Source organism: Sminthopsis crassicaudata, chromosome 5 (assembly GCF_048593235.1).
Source record: "Sminthopsis crassicaudata isolate SCR6 chromosome 5, ASM4859323v1, whole genome shotgun sequence".
NCBI classification, from domain to species: domain Eukaryota; kingdom Metazoa; phylum Chordata; class Mammalia; order Dasyuromorphia; family Dasyuridae; genus Sminthopsis; species Sminthopsis crassicaudata.
The window spans coordinates 71,623,612-71,646,378 of record NC_133621.1 but is presented as its reverse complement, the minus strand read 5'-3'; positions in this window follow the sequence as shown (position 1 = coordinate 71,646,378).

The window sequence follows — 22,767 nt, the reverse complement described above, 5'->3', positions numbered from 1 at the left end:
GATAAATGGAAAAAGACTGGTGAGATTTTAACTGGTATTTGAAGGAAGCCAGAGAAACCAAGAAGAATAAATGAGATGGGAAAGCTTGGAGGACAGTCAGTGATATAATCATCATAATGGCAATAGATATCATTTATAAAGTGCTTACTAACACTATGTGAAGCACTTCAAAAATAACTGATTTGATTCTCAAAACAACTCTATAGAATAAGGGCTATTTTATCTCTATTTTATACTTGAAGGAACTGAGGCAAATCAAAATTAAGTGATGAATCCAGGCTCAGATAGCTAATAGGTGTCTGAGAGCAGATTTGACTCAGGTCTTCTGGATACAAAGCCCAGAACTCGAACCATTGTGCCACCTAATTACAAAGACTTAGGAAATATGATTATCTTGTTCAAGAAACACAAGCAGTTTGTGTCACTAATCACCAAGAATTATGTGGAGACTAGTAAGATATCAAAATACTGGAAAGCAACATGGTTGTGTGCTTGTTTGGAGGGTATTCAAACTAATTATAAAGTTAGATGGGGTTGGATGTTGATGGGTGGTAGTGCTAGCCTATACTTAGATGAGAAGACTTCCTCTTAACGATCACACTTGAGCCTTGAAGAAAGCTATAGACTCTTGGGATGGATAGGTAAAGGTAAAGTATATTCTAGGTATAGAAGATTGGCTTTGCAAAAGAGAGAGAAAGAAGTTAGAAAAGAGCATATGAAGAATAGCAATTAAGTTTGATTGACCATAAGCTTCCTTTCAGACTTCTGAGATCCTATCACTTAAACAAAGACTTCAGGGTGAGATGGATACCAATTTCCCAAAAAGGCAAAAGGAAAGGAGTCACACTGCTTGAGCCTGCCTACTATTCTGGCAAAAGAATAACTAGTTTACAATCTTTCCAAAGTGACTTTTTCCAGAACTAATTTTATGATCTGATTGGCTGTTTAGCTGCTATAATCAGGGAAAATTTCATTCAAATGGAGGTTAATACAAACTTTCAAGCCAAATGCCTAATCTGATTGTGATTGAGCCTAATTTAATAAACATCAGAACCACAAAATATGTGCCTCCTGCTCACTTATATGTCTCAATAAAGACAATCACTCAAATGAGATTGATCTCATTTCTGTAGAAAACTGTGAATAATTTGGTCAAGAGGTAAATGTACCATCCCTTAAAGTTTTGGATTCTCGAGCCAAACCTATTGCAGAAATCTCTTTCCCTTTGTAAACTTCTAAAACAAAACATCCTTATTTCAGACTTTCTCCCTTGTCCACAGATTTCAAATTTGTCTCTCAGAATACCCTCAACCTGTAACAGAAAGAACAATAAGGAATGACTTCTCCAAAGAGGCTGAAAAAAATAACAGACATAGAATAAGATGAGAAAGGTAAAGTGCAAAAATAATTCTCTAATTCAGAAGTGGGTACATTTTTTTTCTGTCAAGAGCCATTTAGATATTTGTAACATGATTCATAGGACAAACAAAATTACCAACTTATAAAACAAGCAGCAAGAGGTTGTTGTACTTAGCTTTCAACTCATCATTGCCTTCAGTTGCCTCAGCAAATGGTTTTGTAGGCCTCATGTGGTCTGTAGGCCAGATATTCCTCACCTCTCTAATAATCTCTAATAATGAGAAGGATGGAAGAAAATTGGTACAGTAAATTTTACAATTTCTATATGAGATTTTTTTTTATTTCATATAGCATTACAAAATTAGCCTATCTTAAAAATTAATCTGTCATTGAGATCTAGATCTCCAAATATTGCAAAAACTTAAGACTGGTTATGAGCCAGCATTTTCTAAATGTGCTCCTAATTTACATATGTAAAAAATCCAAGTAAAAATTGTATCCTGTACAAGCTGACTCTTCTGTAGCTTGCTCCAGAGCTCCTCTTTTTGCTAAAAGGAATGTATAGAGACATTATATGATTCCCAAGTCAATACTGGTATCATTTAAATTCCCATATAGGGTCAGCAGTAATTATTTTTGGTATCCAAGAATTTTGATGTATGTTCCCAAATTGAGAAAAGGCACTATTCTGATTCTGCCAACTAGCAATTATCTCCATTAAAAATTGGCACATGTCAATATTTTAAATGACTTGAGATTCCAATACTGTGGCTAGAATCTCCATAGCTTAGTATATAGTTAGTTTTAAGAGTCATTAGCCAAACTAACTTTCTAATGACAACATTCTCTGAACTTAACTAAATTAGTTCTTTTAGAAGGAAAGCCAGAAGAGGGGAGAGGGCAGTTCATTGCTCGACTTACAAATGAGTTCTTTCTGACTTGGTAAAATCTTACAAAGTTTGTGATTTATTCACATGATATTTGGAAGTCCAAAGTCAGGAGCTATTAGCATAGGACTTACCCAATTGTTTACTAGCATAAATTCAGATTGGGAAAAGACCTTAGAAGTCATCTAGTACAATCCCCTTCCCCGCTTTAGGAAAGAGATCAAGTAAAGGGAAGTGACTTGCTATGGTCACATGGATGGTAAGAATCAGAGGTAGAATTTGAACTCAGATCTTTACATTCCAGAGCCAGTGTTCTTTCTACAATATCATGCTGACTCCTTTATGGTAGGAGTCAAAGAAACCCTGAATCCACAGATAGTCAAAAAGAAGTTATTTAAACCTCTCATTGCCAAAGCTCTTACAGAATTATAGCAAATGTGACTTTTTCATTTATTATATTCTAAACATGGTAGAAATGTAATAAGCAAAGAAAACTAAATATTGGGAATGGGAATAAAAGGAAATTCAGAGAAGTCCTGTATAATCCTCAAGCTGAATAAGCAGGAATAAAACAAAGAATTAAACAAAATATAGTACATATGCTTTAAAGCAGTGGTCCTCAAACTTTTTAAATAGGGGGCCAATTCACTGTCCCTCAGACTGTTGGAGAGCCGGGCTATAGTAAAAACAAACATTATGAACCTCAACGCAGTGCCAGAAATTTGAATTGCTAATGCTAGTTTAGGTCCAAAGTCACTTCCGATCTGATTTTGCCATAACTGGCGAACCTCATAAACATCTTCAGCAAGCTGCATCTGGCCCGAAGGCCGTAGTTTGAGGACCCCTGCTTTAAAGTAAGGTAAATATCTTTGGAGTTGTATTTTACTTAGGGCAAACAAGCAAAAGAAACTGGCAAAACAGGGAAAATGATTGGATACCAACTACTTTTTATGAAGTAAAGTTTTGATGAATTAACAGTAAATCAATTACACATCATATTTTTTTCATTTCCCCTTGAAGAACATGCACATTTCAGAACTAATGGGAAAGCATTGGGAACATTTTTTTTTCCTAATCCTGTATAGTCAGGTCCTAAGAAAAGGCATTATCCCAATAATTTAGCCTTTTAGCAAAAACAACAATATACTAACAAAGGTCTGATTGTATGAAAGTACTTTTTGCCTTTATTCAAATGTTTACCAGATCATTCTTTTCAGTTTATCATTCTCCTTTAGCATATTCAGCAGCTCAATACAAATTCACTAGAAACTAAGTCTGTTGAATCACATTTTCTATTCAACATCAAGTGAAACATTAGTTAAATCTGGCTAAGACAATATTTGCCAAGTTCTTCTTTACTGGCCGACTCAAAACTCTGACCTATTAAGAGTCGGTCTAGAAGCTTTGATGTTAGAATTCTAATAAGTAAATAAATTGAGAACTAGTCAAGATTGTGTATGTAAAATTTTCAGTACAATAGAAACAACTAATTTTGTGATGAGAGGGAATAAAAAATAAAGTCAATTATCAACTAAAGAGTTTGTCTAGGTTCCACCAGAGGCAATATCATTTGGTGAAGCCTGTCTTAGGTACTTCCTTCCCTTTATTTGTCATTTTTACAATTCAGAAAGCATTTCTCAAGTAGCTAATGCTCACAAACTTTCCTAGCATCACTTATCATAGAAAGTAAAACAATTTTCAGTATTATTTTAGAAACTTTTGTTACTGCCTTTCAAAAAGACAACCCAGCAGAAATTAGATTTAGATTAACATCTCAGGGTCTAAACTACTCATCACCTCTAAATGCATAAATAAACTAAATATAAAATGTTGGGGAAAATTGCAGAACAGAGAGAAAACATTAAGTGTATAATTCTTTAACAAAAGAGAATGATACTCCTTAGAAAAATAAAATGTATACTGTTGCAATATTCTGTTATTTAAAAATCATTTATTAACAAAACCAGTTTCATTAGAATAAGGAAAGAAGTTTAATAGGAAAGGATACATTGATTATCTCCAATTAAAAAACCTGATTTCCATATATACAATTGACATAAATATAAGATAAATAATAATTCCCCAAAAGATAAATAATCCAAGATGATGAAGAAATAGTTCTCAATAGAAAAAATAGCCAGCTACTAAATACACATATGAAATATGATTCAAAATTACTAATAAGAAAATTCAAATTAAAAGAATGCTGCAGTATTATGTAATATTCAAACTACCAAAGATGATTAAAAATGAAATACTTTTGCTGGAAATACAGGATGATAAACACACATATATTCTTGGCAAAGCTGTGATTTAAGCTAACCATGCCAAAAATCCTTTTAAAACTATAATCCATTAACAAAGAATTATTAAACATTTACCATGTACCAAAAAAAAGTGTCTATCTCTTCAGTATGGCACAGTCATGCACACTAGCTTCTAAGAAATGGAAAAGATTATTTTCTTTTCCCAACCATAGTTTCCAATCTCCTGCCTCTGGGCCAATGGAATTATCTATAAATGGAATATTCATCCCTCTTATTTTCACTACTTGGAATTTTTTGTTCCCTTTCAAGAATCAGCAAAGGTGCCAACAACTGCATGAAATCTTTCCTTAGTTCTTATTGTTATATTTTCCCTATTCTTCCCAATCTCTCCCTTTTCCCTCTTTTTTCTCTTTCTCCTCTTTCCCTCTCCCCCTCCCCTCCTCTCTATGTGTGTGGGCGAGTAAATCAATGTGTATGTGTGTATATCTACAAAAATAAAAGATAATTTATTCACATATAAACATCTTACATTTAGATGGATGGAAGGGTGAATTCCTCCTTAAAGGGAAGGTATTATGGGAACAACCTGCTAATGGCTGCTGGGAGTTATGGGAGCACCCTGCTAGTGGCTGTTGGAGATCTGATTCTGACCAACAGAATAGATCCCTTTATGTGAGAGGATGATAACGATACAAGGAGACTGAGGGGCAGTTGTGTTCTCGGACCTCTCTCCTCTTCCCTCTTGCCTCTGATTTATTTGATTCTCAATTCACAAGCAACATCTACATTAGTAAAGGCTGATTTGCAATTCCTTGAAGTATGTTATGATTCATAGCTGTGGGGGCTTTCAGAAAACTGACCTGCCCCTTAATGGTACAATCTCCTTTAACTCTTAAGGCTTTCTGGGTTTACATACTTAGTTGTGGTCCTTAACAGGAGGGATTGTTGATTTTTGTTTTTGCACATCTATCACCTAACCAGGTTCTGGAACACACTGAATATATCAGAAATTCTTACTGGATTAATGATTGCATTATGCAAGATTTGGTATCAAGAACATTTGGATTTGTATTCTACTAAAGAAAATTACTATTTGAAAATCATCATTAAGCCAAGAAATATTTCATTGTTCTTGGTATAAAAACATAGTCTTAGTAGATAATCAGATCAAATAATCTTGTGCTTACTATGACTAATATATATATATATATATATAATATAGGTTTATGTATTCATTACCTTTGTTATTTATTATATATCACAACATATAGTTACATATTATATACATTGTATATTGTATATATTGTTACATTTTATGTTGAATATATATTCATTTCATATACCTATATATTCATTATTATAATACCATCATCTATGTCAGATCTTTGGGTGTTCCCTGAAGATCTCATCAATTTACTTTTCCTTCAAGCTGAGCTGCAGTATGTTGAGTTGAAATATCACATATGTTGAACAAACTCTTATTTGGTACTACCTGAAGACAAAGCAGTCTGCTGGGAGTCAAAGGATGTTAACAAATAATAAGAGACTGAAGGGGGAGCAATTTAGGCAGACTTAGGCAATCTTATGTAATAAAAAAATATATACCGAAAAAAGTAATTCAGTGCCATAGCTAAAATAATAATGATGATGGTTTTATGACAAGCCTATTGATGATGCTTTTCTCCATACTTAGCTTAGTGGGGCCTCAGAAAGACTCATTGCCATTGGAACCAAACCAAAAACTTTACAAAAAGTAAGATTTGCCATAGCTTGCACTTCACTGACAATGGCTTTAAGAAATTAGGGTCATCCTTATGCCACAATGACATAACATTGCACAGTTAGGTAGAAAGTTATAAAACTCAAAATTTCATGAAAATCTTCTTAATTGCATATTGAAAGAAATTATTTGAAGAAATGAAAAGAGAGATTATCCTAAGTATAGGAAAGGAGAGAGTATGGACACAAGATAGAATCACATATTTGTGGAGCAGGTTTCAACCAGGTTGGTTGAAATATAGGGTAGATGAAGTGGAATAATGTTAAATTAGTCAGCAAAGGACATGATCATTTGAAAATTTTCAGCTCCAAACCAATGTATTTGCATCATGGCTTAAGTTTTGAGGGTGGGGAGGGGAAGGATGAATGTGGAGTAAATGTGTAAACAATTGGTAGAAATTACAAAGAATCAGTTTTAGGCTTATTAAAAGAAAAAAAAAATTCAATAGTTAGAACGTATAAATAAGGAAGAAGCTTCCTCAAGAGGTAATGTTACCCATTACTAGAATTTTTAAAGGGAAAACATCCTATCTACTTATCTATGGCATTGTAGAAATGATCCCCGCTCAAGTATGCATTGGAGTAGATGGTCTCTGAAGCCTCTTTTAGCTATATAGTGTATTGTAATCACAGAATCACATAACATCCAGTTTTCCATTGTGTCCTCTACTTTGAGTCAAGTGCAATTTGGATATTTTTGTGAACCAGATTTTTATTTAGGCCTGTCAGAATTTCTATCTCTTTCCTTCTTTGTTAGCTCAATGTGATTTTTATTCTAGAGCCTTTAACCATATTGGCCAAAATTACAGCAAGAAATTGTATCCTCAAAAAAAGGAAAACTGAAATGATCTTTCCTTTCTATGGTGGTTTTAATTTGGGGGCTGGATTCTGTCTTCCACTGTGACTAGCAAGAGAAGAAAGTGTAATTATTGTTTCTGTTTTTATCCCTCTGAATATAAAAGTTTTCCATGAATTCTCTCCCTTTATGTATATGAAACTGTTTATGTAAGTTATTAAACTTAAGGATTGAAATTTCATCCTTTTTAAAAACTCCTTGTATGATTTTTAATATGATAATAGGTAGTTAATGATACAGATCAGTAACTTCTCAGTAATTTACAATAACAGACATTTACTTAGGCCACTTTAAATTAAAATGACTTACCCATGGAAGAAGTAGATCTTAAAACTCCTGTCTTCCAACTTCAAAGTATGCCCTTTGACCAATACACAACACTACTTCTCCAAGGAGAAGCCCAGAAAAATGCCTTCATGAATCCAAGCATGTCTTTTCTCAGAGTCTCTTCCTTATTTTCCACAGAGAAATCTTTTTTTTTTTTTCTTTTTACCCCCAAATTCTTCTTTTCCAAGTCGAGTTCTTATAGTCCTTCAGGCAGTGTCTATATGCCAACTAAACAAAAAAAGAGGTATGAAGGGATAAAAAATTTAAAAGTACAGTTGCTTTAATGCCCACCCTATATCTTTTTTTCCCCCTAGTGAAACCAAAGGCACCTTAAACTAGCCACATGAACCAGCACTAATTATCTTTCTGTCATAAACACTTATGTAATTTACTTGATTAACTACAGCTGGATCTGAGTAATGAGAGATTCACAGCTGTAGGTTCTCTTTCATTAAGGCTAGCTTAGCTCATTTTCCTATTTGAGATGATAGGCAGATCTAGTGCATAAAGTCTCTGTGCCTCAGAAAGCAGCAATGTGGATATAATCTTCTTTCATGACACAATAGAAAGTATGAAAGATGTGAAGTCAGGGAGCCTAGATTCTAATCTCAACTATGCCACTTACTTTATGTGATATGAGGCAAAAGATTGATCCTTTCTGTACCTCATTTTCCAACTCTGTAAAATGTGAGGTTTCAAATAATTCACTCTAAAATTCCCTCCAAACTCTAAATCAATGATTCTTTAATTCTAAAATATCTTAAGATATCTGGTCAAGAGTAAGGGGGAGCTAAGAGAAAATATTAACATCTCCATTACCCCAAGATTATCAACTGATTTTCTCTTAGGGGAAATGAAAGAATATGGATATTGATCATAGGCAAATTTATTATACAGGTTAGGTGTGCCCACATCAATTTTTTGCCCATATTCTATGTTTGTCTATGAGATGTATGCAAGGTTTTATTCCCTTAAATCAATAAAATTTTATAATTCAATAGTTTCTCAAAGATGTGGCTAAAAATAACCAAAATAAATCATTGCAAGAAAAAGTAGGAAAATGTTAAGAAAAGTGGGAAAATTGGATACCTGATAGCAAATAGTCCCAGAAACCAAAATAAATTGATCATCTCTCTTCATGAAATTTTGCCTTGTTTAATTCAGGCACTTTTGGATTAGAAGAACTTCTCATCCAATATTAATACAAGTTAAATGTGAAAGCTTGCCCATACATTATGTTGAAGACTCTTAAGTAGAAACCTCAGAGCACATACAAACATTAGCAGTGATAAATTGAGAGCTTTGCAATTTAAAACTGGGGCTTGAAGTCAGCACTTAGCAAAGTGACAAAACACAACCAACAAACTTGGATGATTGTGGAAAAGAGGATTGATGTATATGTCTAACTTGTGTAATCACTTTGTGTGAGGTCTGCAAACTAAAGCTCTTCTTGCTGAAGGTTACCAAAAAGAACCTTCCTCTAAGTGAAGAGGTTTGGTTTAATTCCAGAGGAAGCAATGGAGAAATTGTGTTGTTGTAAATTCTCTAAAATGAATTAATTTGAGTCATTTTGAGTTGACCTAAAAGTAATGAAGTGGAAAATAGGTCTAGTCATCACCCCAGAAGGCTAAAGGGTTATTTTTTACTTAAAGGTTAGGCTGGGTAAAGATCAAGTTGATTTATACCCATCTTTCAAGCACTATCATCTTATCAGTGAGTGATCCAGCTGCCCCAGATTGCAGAGAATGCAGATGTTCCTCATATCCTAATGAAACTATCAGAGAAAAAAAGGGGCAAGGGAACATTATGTATATGTAAAGGCATGTGTGTATGTGTGTATACATATATGTATTTGTGTATAATTTATATAACATGTTATCATTTGATTTACTAAAACATAAATTTTATAAATAAATAAGTTTTCATATTTATGTATAATTAAAATTAGAAATAATATATTCACTATATTAAATTTACCATATGTAAATGTATAATTTATAGGATGTATAAAATTTATTATATTTCAGCCAATGACTTAAAGGAACTGAGTCCTTTAAGTCAAGGGTATCATAAGATATAAATATATATATATATATATATATATATATATATATATATTAGTATGGATGCATATGTGTATATACATGTATATACACATTTGTACACATAGACATATGCATATTTAGTAAATTCAGAATGACAGGATAATACTAGGGTTTTACAGACTATCAGCAATTATATATGGTAGCATTGTGGAAAAACTATGAGACAAAGGGTTTTTATGAAAATACCTAATTAGATGTGGCAAGCCAGCCAAGAAGGCATTCATTCTCTAATGCATCCAATTTTTTACATTCCTGCTATAACATATTTCCATTTTATTCCAAATTAATTGTACTTAGGCAATATACTGTCCTATACTTTATATTTCTTTGCACATTTTATTTAAAATGAAGTAATTATGAATATTTAAAGAAAATTTTATTCAGAGGTTGTCCATAATTCAGAATGAGAGCAAATAGCTTTTAAAAATGTAATCATTCACTCATTTCACTCATCACAAAAGCTAAACCAGCTTCCTACCCATCCAGTCATAGAGAGTGTTCTTTCTATGCAGAGTGACATCTAGGTGAGGAAAGGGCACCAAAAGAAAATAGCCTCTGGCTAGGCTGCCCAAATATTGCGAGTGAGAAATATTCTGGAAGACAGACACCGAAATAGCTCTCTTAACTAACAGACCAAGCTTGTGGGGGAGGCATTATGGAGAATCAATCAATCAACAAACATTTATTAAGCATATATTAGTATATGCTAGGCACTGAGGAGATGAATTAAATGAATGAAAAAAATCACTTTTCATAGGAGTTTAACTGCAATTAGTGGGAACTGAACTGAATTAAACCAAATCTAGGACTCTAAGTGAATTTGAGGATTGCGGCAGACCCAGAAGGAATGCATCTTCTAAGCTTCCTCCAGAGTGGCTCCAGTTTTTTTTGTTTTTTTTTTTTTAATACAGGCTTTTCAGAACTAGATACCCTAAGACTGCCCCATAGAGGATCAGGGATTTAGAATTTGAAAAAAACTTTAAAGCTTGTCTAATCCATCCCCTTTGTTTTTACAGATTCAAAACAGTCTTCCCTGCTCAGATTGCCTAATCCTTTACAAATTGGTTTACTGGACACATGCTAGCTGAACAAGCACCTGAGTTATATAGCTCAACATCCACAATCTTGGTTCCCCCCACTCAGTATTTGACAGAAGTGGGCCATTCCATTCAGGCTAAATTAAAACAATAACATTTAAGTATGCCTCAGGTTATCTTGTGATTGGGGTCTGACCCATTAGTCCAAAGAGAAATATTTTTTTCATAAGTAACTTCTGTGGCATTATGAATCCTTTCCATGAGATAACAGAACTGACTTCTCATTCTGCCACTTCAGGACCTTGTCTTGACAGTCTTGTCATGAAAGGTTGGTACTATACATTACTATGATTATAATCAGAATAGTGTGTTTAGATCATTTAAAGAAAAACAGATTAGTGTGTATTTTAAAAGTCCATTTGTTTCTTGAAAAGGGAGACTAAAAGGACTTTAAAAATCTCTCTGGATATTGACTTAAATAATGAACACCAGATTCTTTCTATATACAAATGAAGAAGAGATTGAGGAAAGAGAAAAACAAAAATCCAACAACTGAGTTGGGTTAGGGTGCTAAGTACAGCTGCTCAGGATAAATTACTAGTAAGACTATAGTTGCTAAGGTCAAGGGGGATGAGATGTATTAAGAGAGGAGTCAGTTTCTGAGCTTGCTTACTTCTCAAAAATTAGTGTGATAAGGAAAGAGTAGGGGTTTCCAGAAGAGATTACTAGAAAGTGTATGTGTGTGTGTGTGTGTGTGTGCATTTGTCTAAAATGCTGAGAAATGCCTCCTCAGAAATTTGGAAGTAATATAAAGTTTGAAGGAGATAAAGAATAACAAAAATCATAAAACACTCATTCTGATATGTCTAGATCATAGATAGATGCATACATGGATACACAAATAAGAAATAGACAAATAGGAAAATATAACTTTAAATGTATATAGTTCTAAATGTCTGATTTGCACAAATATTTTGTGGATGTCTAATTTTCACATATATGCAAAAATTAATATTTATGCAATAATGTAGCAAAAATAAGGGAAGTGTCAGCTCCCTAGTGAGGAAGATCTAGGTGCAATTCTATATTTAGATTTATTTGCTATTTTATTTAGATACTATGTGATCATTGCCAAGTTATAAAAACTTCTCAGAACATTTCTTTGCTCAGAGTTCCTAAGTTTTAAATAATTCATATTTTAAATATTTTGTGTTATAGTATAGATTATTCTTCCGGCTTATATCACTTCTATCTTCATCAGTTCATATAATTCAATAAGGTCTTTCTGAAATCATCTTTTACTTATGGAAAAGTAGAGTTCAATCACATTCACACACCATGGTTTATTTAGCCATTGTCCAATTTAGATTTCTGTCTTCACCACTACAGAAACATGTAGAATATTTTCTTCTTCCTTTGATCTCTTTAGGGTATTGACCTAGTAATAGTATTACTACTTTCCTTGGGATGTGTTCCAGTGTACTGATATGTACCTAAAATCTGAAACTCCCAAGAATGAACAATAGGTGTAATAAGGTGCCATGAAGTGGCACTTTACAGAAGCTATGGCTACTTGGGACACCAGAAGTCCTTAGATATAACACAGCCTTCTCCCAACCCAGGAATTCTAGTGAATATACAATTAATATTGCTTGGGCCACTCCTTTGGTAAGCACACAAAGGAATGCAGACAATGCACCAAGATCAGAAGTTATTTACTGCAATAACTAAAACTGAGAATTAAGTAAGATTAGCCATTAGATCAAAAACTCAGCTACTCCGAATTGGAACCTTACACAAAATGAGACATAGATCCAAATTCTAGTTTAAATTGGAATTCTTGAAGATTTCATTTCCTCCCCTGTTACTAGGAAGATTTTCCAACTTCTCCCCCTCCCTTCATGACCATTTTGGCTTGCTCATCACAAAGCAAGAGGGAGTAAAGTAAGCAAGCATCTGGCCTCTCCAAGGAAATCCTATCTCTATTCCATCCTGGTACCCATCTGCTCTTGAGCCTTTAGTCCATGAAACTCTCTGTAGCTTCCATGAGTAGTTGAATTCTCTTGTATACATATTTGCTTATTCCTCAGCCTGGTCAAAATTCTACTGTTGAGGGAACTCAAAGAAAAATGCCCTGTAACCACTTTCAACTAACATTAGCAGGTGAAAACAAAAGCCCTATTTAGTGAAATGGTTAAGAGTATGCCAGTATATGGATGGACATCTTCTAAACCAGCTTTGGCAGACATTTCAATGCACTAGAACCCAGGGCAAAAGACATTCACCACAGTTACTAAAGCCAAGCTAAAATAGGCAACAAAGTGATGCCTTCATAATGAATGTTGGTCAATATATACTTGGTGGTTTCATGCTTTTCAGGAACAAGATGAGCTTTTTGTTTGTTTGTTTGTTTGTTTGTTTGTTTGTTTGTTTTCCTTCATGATTAGGAAGATCCAAGGAAAGGGATAGGATAGGTGACTGTTTCAAAGTAGTATTTTGTTCTTCCTCTTCTTCAGTTATCCAGTCATGTCCAACTCTTCTAACCCCATGAACCATAGCATATCAGGCCCTTCTATCTTCCACTTCCAAAGGAAGGGATCATTTTATATGTGTTATAATGTATAAATTCTTGAAGGTGTTTCACTAAGATAGATTAATCTAAAATCCAATGTTTATAAAAATCTTAGCTCTAAATCTTAAAATCTATTTCTGAATAGAGGAACTAATATTCTAAGGACAGTCTGAATTCTCTTGGTGGAGAGATACCTTTTCCAGAAGAAATACTGTTTTTCCTCTTAATGATACAGCTTAAATAATAAGATCTCAACCTAATAAGAGAAAAAGCTAAAATTCCAAAGGGAAAAATGTTGTTGTTTTTTTTTCCCCTCAAAGTGGAGATTTTTTTTTAATCCTAAATGCAAATATATTTCTTGTGATCATTCAGTAACTATTAATTAAGTAAAGATATTTTTTATCAATTTTCTTATTTTAAATCCTTTTTTCACTGAGGTTATTACAGTACATTCTAAATACATTTTACAGACAGAATGATTGAGACAATAAAAGTTAAATAGTCTAAAATCACTTAAACAAAGTTGCTAATTACTATATTGTGTGCCTAAACTCAGGTATTTGAAATATAGTATGCAGTTGAGGAGAAAGGGAAGCAATGAAACTTTAAATATTCATTAAATGTGTTAAAATTAGGGGGAAATTTTTGGCTTATATGTTAAATGCAAACTCAAAATGTCAAGAGTATGATGTGGCTGAAAAAATAATTCATGTAAACTTGAGTTTCACTAATTTATATATTGGTTCTCTCCTACATACAGGCATAATAGTAGTATAGTATGGAGCATAAAATGTTGGGTGTAGAGTCCACAAGACCTTGATTAAAATCCTTAAATTATTTCCTAAATATGTAACCATGTTATCAAAGTCATTTAACTTGTGTACATGTGACAAGTTTCTAAGACTTGACTTTTACTACTTTGTGATCTTGTGTCATTCTAGTTTATATCTTGCCACTGGGCCAGATGCTCTGGATGGAAAAGTGAGGCTGCTGACCTTGCACAGCCCTGCCTCACTGAAATCCAATTCACTTGTGTGTCATTGCATTACCTTCCTGATATCATGATCCTCTTTGAGAACAAAGGACAGACAACAATAACAATAGTGACTTATATAGCAGACATAAGGAAGACATAGTTTTAAGTCATAGAAGATTTTTGATATCTAAAAACTGGTGAAAAAGGCAAATTAGTGTAAATGGAATTTCAAGAAATAGAGTAGAATATCTCACAGGCAGAGAATGGAATTGAAGATTTGATTCAAAACAAAGATGAAAATCCAAGCATCTGTTGGAAACTAAAATGAATGAACATCTGGGGGGACAGAACAAGAAAAGTATTGAAGGAATGGAACTTTCCGTGGCTTTTAAAAATATGTAATAAAGTGATCTTAGTAGGAAGACTGAAATAGTGATTAGTAAGGAACGCAAGGGATTTAAAGACTGACAGATATGCATTGCTTGTCTTTTCCAAACTAACAATCAGAAAAATCTTTAGGTTAAGGCTATAAGAAGTTTTATTCTAAAGTAATTATCTTTAGAAATGTGTGGAAGGAAGATTCTCCATGAAATGAGCATAGAGTACATCTTTTATACCCTGAGGGAGGGGGAAAACAATTTTCAGAACTATTGGATCTGGCTCCACAGATACAACAGGACTTTTCTCCCCTATAAATAGCCTTGCAAATGGAAGAATGAAACAAACCCAATATAAGGAAATATACATGATCCATTTTTCACTGAACTCGAATGTTTTTTGAAACTGTGTAGTTAATTATAAACCAGAGTCAATCATATCAATGATATAATATATTGTTCTTCTTTGCTGGCATGTACAAATTTGGTTGCTGAATCATAACTTGATAACTAAGCCTCAAGTGTAGTAAGGTATATAGAAGCCCTGGGTGTAGTTATTTGTATGAGAATCTTTTCTCAGAATTAAGATGTTAAATGATGAAGCAATTAGATTAGAAATAAAAACTTACCATCAAAATTAAAGTAATAGTTAATGTGAAAAATATATTTTGTGCAATGATTCTATGATTACATCCAATTATATCTATGTACTTAATCTAGTGACTATGAAAAATAGGAAATTGATAATCTATTCATAATATTATCACAAACAGAAAATAAATGAAAACACAGTATGAACTTCTGCCATATATACCTATAATCTCATGGCTTTTGAATATTACTGATCTTCTCAAGAATCCTTAATAAATGTATGAGAAAGGAACAAGCAGATTTTTCAAGTAATTTTGTACTTCACAAAATATCTCAGGAGTCACACAACTGACTAAAAATTGTAGGAAATTATAAAATCCTCTACATGCTTCTTGTTGTTTTCTAAATTGAATTTAAGGAAAAGGTGGTCTGATAAATAAATAAGTCTTTGATATAAACAACAATAATACATTTGCTTAAAATCTTCTAATTATCAGTGTCAAATGAGGCATAAATGTAATATGTTTACCAGTTGTTCAGTCATTACTGTCGTGAACTATATCCTCAAGTGAAATCTAAATAGAAATGTTACTCTATGTAGAAGGTAAATTTTTGTACATGTTTTTGCTTGAGAATGATGTTGTGCTGATTATACCAAGCTCCAAAATATTAAAGAACCTTTCCAATGAGCTCCATACCAATTTAAAAGAGTTTTGCCTAGGAATTCAAACAACAACTAAAAAGAAAGATGAAGAAAGCAAAACATTCAGATTATGAAATATAATTGAATGGGTAATTTAATGTATTAACCTATCAACAACAGTACCTTGTAGAAGTACTACAATCCCAGGAATATATGTATTTGGTTAATTTCAAAGTACTTTCAATTAACCCAAAATTCTAAATCCTGTCCTTTGAAATTCAAATAGTCTTCCACACATATTTTGTGGTTATGAACTATAGCTTACCATAATCACTGAAGTATTCAAGGTACAGGTAGATCAGAGAACCATTGATGGATTCAAGATGGAGAGAGTGTTTAAAGTGATTTCTATTAAAGAGCAATGAATGAATGAAAAAAATCATCAAAACATGGACATAGCTGGTTATGTGCTGATAGCAAAGAACAACAGATGAATAGTCCATATGCTATTCCAATGTATTAAAAGACAATGTATTAAAATAAATATTCCCAGTAGAATAAAAGGGAAGATTTTGTATCTGAAATTTATCTTGGATATCTCATAATTTAGCTCTAGGCTTATTTTATTCTTGACTTCTTGTCTTTTAGAAAACACAGAAAACCTCCAATTAGAGGGCAATACATAAAGGCTATATATTATTTTTTTGTTACTTACACACAGTACCCAGCACAGTATAGAGAATATACTATTTTCTTAAAGCCACATCTATTCATATTTTTTCTACTAAGTACTTTACTGAAATCTAGATAAACTCTCTGTAGAGCATTCTCCATATCTAAAAGTTGAATAATATTAACAAATTACTCTCCTGAACATTCCTTTATCTCTCATTTCCCATTTTATTCACTTGATAAGTCTTGTTGATTTTTACTTCCAAATTATCTATCTGAACTTGTCACTTTCTTTCCATTCATACTACTTCTACTCTAAATTCAGGCTTTCATTGCCTCTCACTTGAGGCAAAAATCCTTTAAAGATGGCAAAATTTAAGAGTAAAGACTATTTAAGAATATTTAAAATCACTAATAGAATAGCTGATTCTAACTAAAACATGATAGAAATATAAGTTGTTAAGAACAACCAATTATAACAAAACAATGATATTCTAATTATGAGGCCTTTCTTGGCTATTCCTTAAAACAATTTTCTTTACATTTTCAATTAAGATTAAAACAATTTAATTCAACAAGCATTTACTAAAAATCTTTAGTTCAAGGAACTCTGCTAGCTTCTAGGATTCGAAGATGAGGAACTGAGAATGGTCTCTGTTCTTGAGTTACCTACTGAGGAATATCTGTGTAAAGTGTAAATAAAGAATAATTTGAGAAGGATCATAATACTAATAGTTGAGGGGGTTAGGAAACATTATGGTATAGAGATGTCTCAATAAAGCCTAGGGGGAAACCAAAGATTCTAGAAGGTGAAGAAGAGGAGACAATTACTTCCTACAACAGGGAATAGTTTATGTGAAAAAATAGAGATTAGCAGATTTAATTTTAAGTTTTTGTAATAGCAGTTAGGCCAATTTGACAGAGACATGATTGGGTTTGCTATGAAGTAAGTCTAATAAGGTATGCTGGATAAAAATTCTATTAACTTCCAGGTTAGAGAGTTTGTGCTATATCTTATGGAAAATAGGGAAATATAAAATAAAAAATATAAAATTGCTATTTATATATTTTTGAGTAGGGAAATAGCAAATCAAGCAAAACTTGATATATATATATATATATATATATATATATATATATATATATATATATATATGCTTGACATATAAATATGTATATAAATATCAAGTACTTGATATTTATAATTATTTAAATCATTATAATAATATAATAAAATTATTTTATATTTACATCCATGTGGAGAAGATATCAGAGAGGGAGAGAGATAGAAAGTAATGAAAAAATTAGGAAGTTGTTGAGATAGCTCTTGTAACAACAGGATTGTAGAATTAACCAAAGTTATGTATAACCTATATGTGCTAAACACTCATCATTATGCTTTTTGGCATGTTATCATATTTATTCTCATCTGAAGCTCTAAAAGTAATACATTATAATATTTGCACATGTTTTATTAATTATTAAAATTGTTTTTTTCTTTTATTAGTCAAACAATTCTCAGCCCTTCCTATAATTTATTTAATGTAATATAAATAAAATAAAATATATACTATAGAATATTTATTTAGTAAGCTGGTAATATTTCTTTCCACATAACTATTTTTATATCTATAAATATAGAAAACAGTCTTCTAGGCTTACTGAAACATCAAATGTATTAACTATATAATTTGTTAACAGTTAAATAATCAACAAAGTAATAAATAATTATTTATATTATTTAAGATTCTATGGTGACTTTTCCAATATAAGGGTTTATAAGTATTTAAGTCAGTATTTCACCCCAATTCTCCCTTTTTTCCAAGTCTAAAAATGTTGGAACTACACAATGATAAATAAAAGAAGTCATATTCACTGAAAATAACTTAGCCTTAATTTAGTAAAAGTTTGAATTGATAAGCAAACTTCAAAACTTCTGCTTCCTATCTCAATGTAATTTTCAAAAGGTACACTCAGAATAAGAAGGAAAAAAACATGGAGTGAAAGAAGGTTGAGGAGGCAAAGGTAGAATGATACTGCAAACATTGGCTCCCCTGACAAGTAGCAGAATTTTTTTTTTTTTATTTTCAAAGAAATAGAATAAATGACTTATTTGTCAAACCTGGATTTCTGCTATAACAGGATCTCTGATTATGACCTAAGAAAGTGACATATTCTTTAAACATCTGATATCAGGATACATTTCTGCAGACTGGATTGTTTCTTGTTGTCTGACGGATACCTTAATTTCCATCTGTTCTTCCTGTTTGCTGAGTCAGGAGGGTTGATACAGAGCAGGATCAACTCGGAATCCAAGGTATGCTAGAGTCCCAGGGCCTTCAAAATCCATATTTTTGGGGGGGTGTGTGTGTATGTGTGTGTATGGCATTTTTTTCTCAGTCCTACCTATCCAGATACAAAATCAATTTCCATTGTTTTAAGCGTTGGGAAAAATTCCCTACAAACAATGTAATTCAATGCAAGCACTGCTGAGGTAATCCTTAACATTTTTACATCCTCCCATGAATAATGAGTATTGCCATGAAAGGGAAGGAAACAAAATAAATTTGGAAGTATAAAGTTTTTAGTAAAAATTATATTTTCATGATAAATCATGGCTTTTCTATCAGACAATTTTAATGGGGCTTGAGAATCTATGACTCTAATATTGAATTTTCATTTGTAAACTGGGAAAACATTTAAATGTTAAATGTTCCTTCTCCCTTCTTCACATGGGAAAACAGGTGTGTGAATCTCTATATTCAGACTTTCTTCCTCACAGCTTGGGGCTTAGTGAATCTCAAGAGCCTTCAGACACAGCTAAGCTCCAACCTGCTCAGAGTGACATTAGCCAAAGAAATATTCCATTTGCTTGACATTAATTATCTCAATTTCTGTTGATATTTAATTCATACAATAATAGCATGCTTAATTCACCATAAACCCTATTAGTCTATTTCTTTATCCAAAGTGCAATATGATATATTTAAAGTAGAATAGGTATATGAAAGTTTTGACATAAAATGTTGTCATTATTAAGAACTATATTATGGTCATGATCCAATTAAAAACAGAAGCTCTACAATCACTTAGTATCTAGACTAAAAAGTAGCATGCTAGATAACTGATGAAATATGTTAATACTATCAAACAATTAAGCTACTTTATGTTTCTGTATTCTTGATTCCATTGTGTAGAGGCACTTTTATTTGGTATATTTTTTCTTGAGAAATAACACTATTAATTGAAAGCAGATTTTTTTTTTGCTAAAGATGCAAAAGAGATTAATTTTAAAAGAAATTTATATCAGTATAAATGTAAATCTCTTGATTTACTCATTGAGATGATCTTAATTAAGATTTATAGACATCAATTGAATTCTATTTTATTTCTGTATTTATTTTTAAATTATAATTAAATATTGTTTGTGTATTATATTATTAAATAGTTATAGAAATTACAGACATTATTATAATCATGCCTACATTAAATATAATAACATTATATTATATATTATTTTATTTACATATTCATGTTTTTCTACTTCTAGATGTTTCTAACTTCCTAATGTCACATATTGCATCTAATGATGTCACCTTAACTTTTTCTTAACAACTGAAATTTTCTCAAATTTACAAGTTTTGAATAATGACTTATATTTTCCATGAAAGATGTGACCACTTTTGTTAGACTTTAGAGGTCTACCTAATTTAGAAACATAAGTAATATCAATACATGTAAAGGAGATATAACTATATGACCTCAGTTAGTGTAGTCACAAGTTGATGAGACACATATCTTCAGCTCTTTATGAGCTGCAGACATCTTTACATGAATGAAGAGAATTCTATAATTAGCTGGGCAATGGCAACACCACCAAATTGCTGTGCCCATGGGTTTAAATAAGTGAATCATTTAGTTCAAGAGTTTAAGGCAATTGTGAAGGTAAACCTTATGTCAGTAGTAGAAATATATTCGATTATAGATGAGTCAGCCATTATTGAATGAATATCAACAGCATACCCTGCTCTGTGGTGTGTGTGTGTGTGAATGCACATGTGAACATTCACAGAGGGGCTATACTTTGTAACTATCATTCTTGCTATGCCATCTAAAGAAGCTGTTTTGCTAAGAGCTGATCCATATCTATTAGCAGATTATTCATGGAAAGTGTAATGGTAGGGGATTGTGTGTGGAAGTACAGCTCCACAAACTATTTCCTAGATGTCAAGAATAGTATTAATTCAGTTTGCCCAACCCAGAAGTGGCAGTTCAAATTGGAGAAGTAGCCAAGAGGGCTAGTTTATGTGAATTTTGTTTCAACAGTAACATTTTTAAAAATTTGATCCCCACTAAACTAGGATTGAAACTATCACTGTCAGGTATTTTAATAGAATGAAAATATCTCATGGACAGGAAATCTTTCATTTCTTTCTTCATAGGGTCATCGATTATGCACCTAATATATCTTTTTTAATTCATTATTTCAGTGGAGGAAGAAAAAATTTTGAAGGATTTCTTTTATGTATTATCAAGTTTTGTTGAAGTGGTTTAGACAGTATGGATTTGTTAACTATACCTGCCAAAATATCACAGTAATATAAAATAGTAGACCTGCAAAGCACCTTAGGTTTAATTTTGTTCAATTCCTTTATTTTACAGATGAGGAAACTAAGGACTAAAAAGTCAAATGACTCATTCAAAGTACCAAAGATGGAAAAAGATGTTTGACCATGAAGGAAATTGTTGATTTCCCTCATTGTTAGATACCTCTATTCTGGAGAATGGCAATGTGAAAGTAAAGGGAAAAAATTAAGAAGAGACAAATTCTAGCATAGTGCTATGCAATCTGGGATAGTCAGCAATAGATTCATGAAATATCTTTAAAATCATGGAATAAAGATTAGTTATTCTTTGAAATTTAATGTGGAAATATTATAATACTTCTGTTATTGTTCAGTCATTTCAGTCATGTCTAATACTTTGTGACATTCTGGTCACAGGATTTATGGCAAAGATCGTAGAGTGATTTTCCATTTTTAGTTCATTTTACAAATGAGGAAACTGAAGCAAATGGTTAAATCATTTGCCCTCACTAATACCATAAATATATGAGTCAGAATTTGAATTTAAGTCTTCCTTACTCCAGGTTCAGCACTCTATTCATTCTGCCACCACAACTTCTCAATAATGTCTATATTAGACCACAGTAGTGTCCCTAACACATGTAAACCTCAATTACTTCTGTATGGTGCTATTAGTTTTATAGCCTACCTATTGATCAATGGCTCCTGAGACAATGATAAGACAGACCACTGGTTTAAAAGACAACTTTCATTTTGAAAACCAATATACTTTAATTCCTTACAGAAATGAAACATTCAAACTTAGAGAATTATGGTAGCTAGAGGAAATAGAGAGATTCAACCTTGCCATCTCATGAAAACTCTCTATTTAGCTTTAGATTAATTTCTGAAATCCTTCCTCCTTATAAATACTTTATTTAAGCTTTTAATTATGTTGTCCCAATTAAGGCTGAGTGGTCTAGTGAAGTGAATGCTGTCTTTGAATCTAGGAATACCTGTATTCAAATCTTACCTCTCACATATAAAGACTGTAAGATTGTGGATGCATTGTTTTATTTTTCAGTATAGCGACTTTGTAAGAGTATAAGCTGCTAAAAAGATGGTGAGCTACACTGATAGTGGGCGTTTCCTCCTCTAGGAGCTGGTCCCTAATTAAAACCTGCTCTTTATACTGGGTGACTAAAAAACTCAGTGATAAAGATTGTTATGCAGTTGTTATTTTGCATTTTTCTATCATTGCACCAAACCTATAGTAAAACTATTTACAATGAAAGGAATAGTCAATGGCATTTTTCTTATGGGAAACTGAGCTAATGCATATGTAATGCAAAAGAACTGAACTTTGGAGAAAGTCATTGTAAGTAGCCATATTTTAAATTTAGGAAGGCATTTTGACAAGGTGACAGAGATATACTATTCCCTATATTCATCAACATAAAATCATCAATTGACAGTTTATAAAAATAAAACTTATTACTATTTCATTCAATTCAATGATCCCTACTGATTTCTCTATTTGAAAATAATTGATATTTGAAGTCCTAGTTAAATAAAATAGTCAATTCTCTTAAAAAGGTGAAATAGAAGGGTTAGAATTATTTTCAAATTATGTATTTAGGTGACTCAACCCATATCTAAAATGGAGATATACTCAAAAGCTTTATCCTTGTCTCTTTCTCTTTTCCTTCTATACTATTTCAGTATTCTTCAAAACTTTTCCACTTCCTACATAT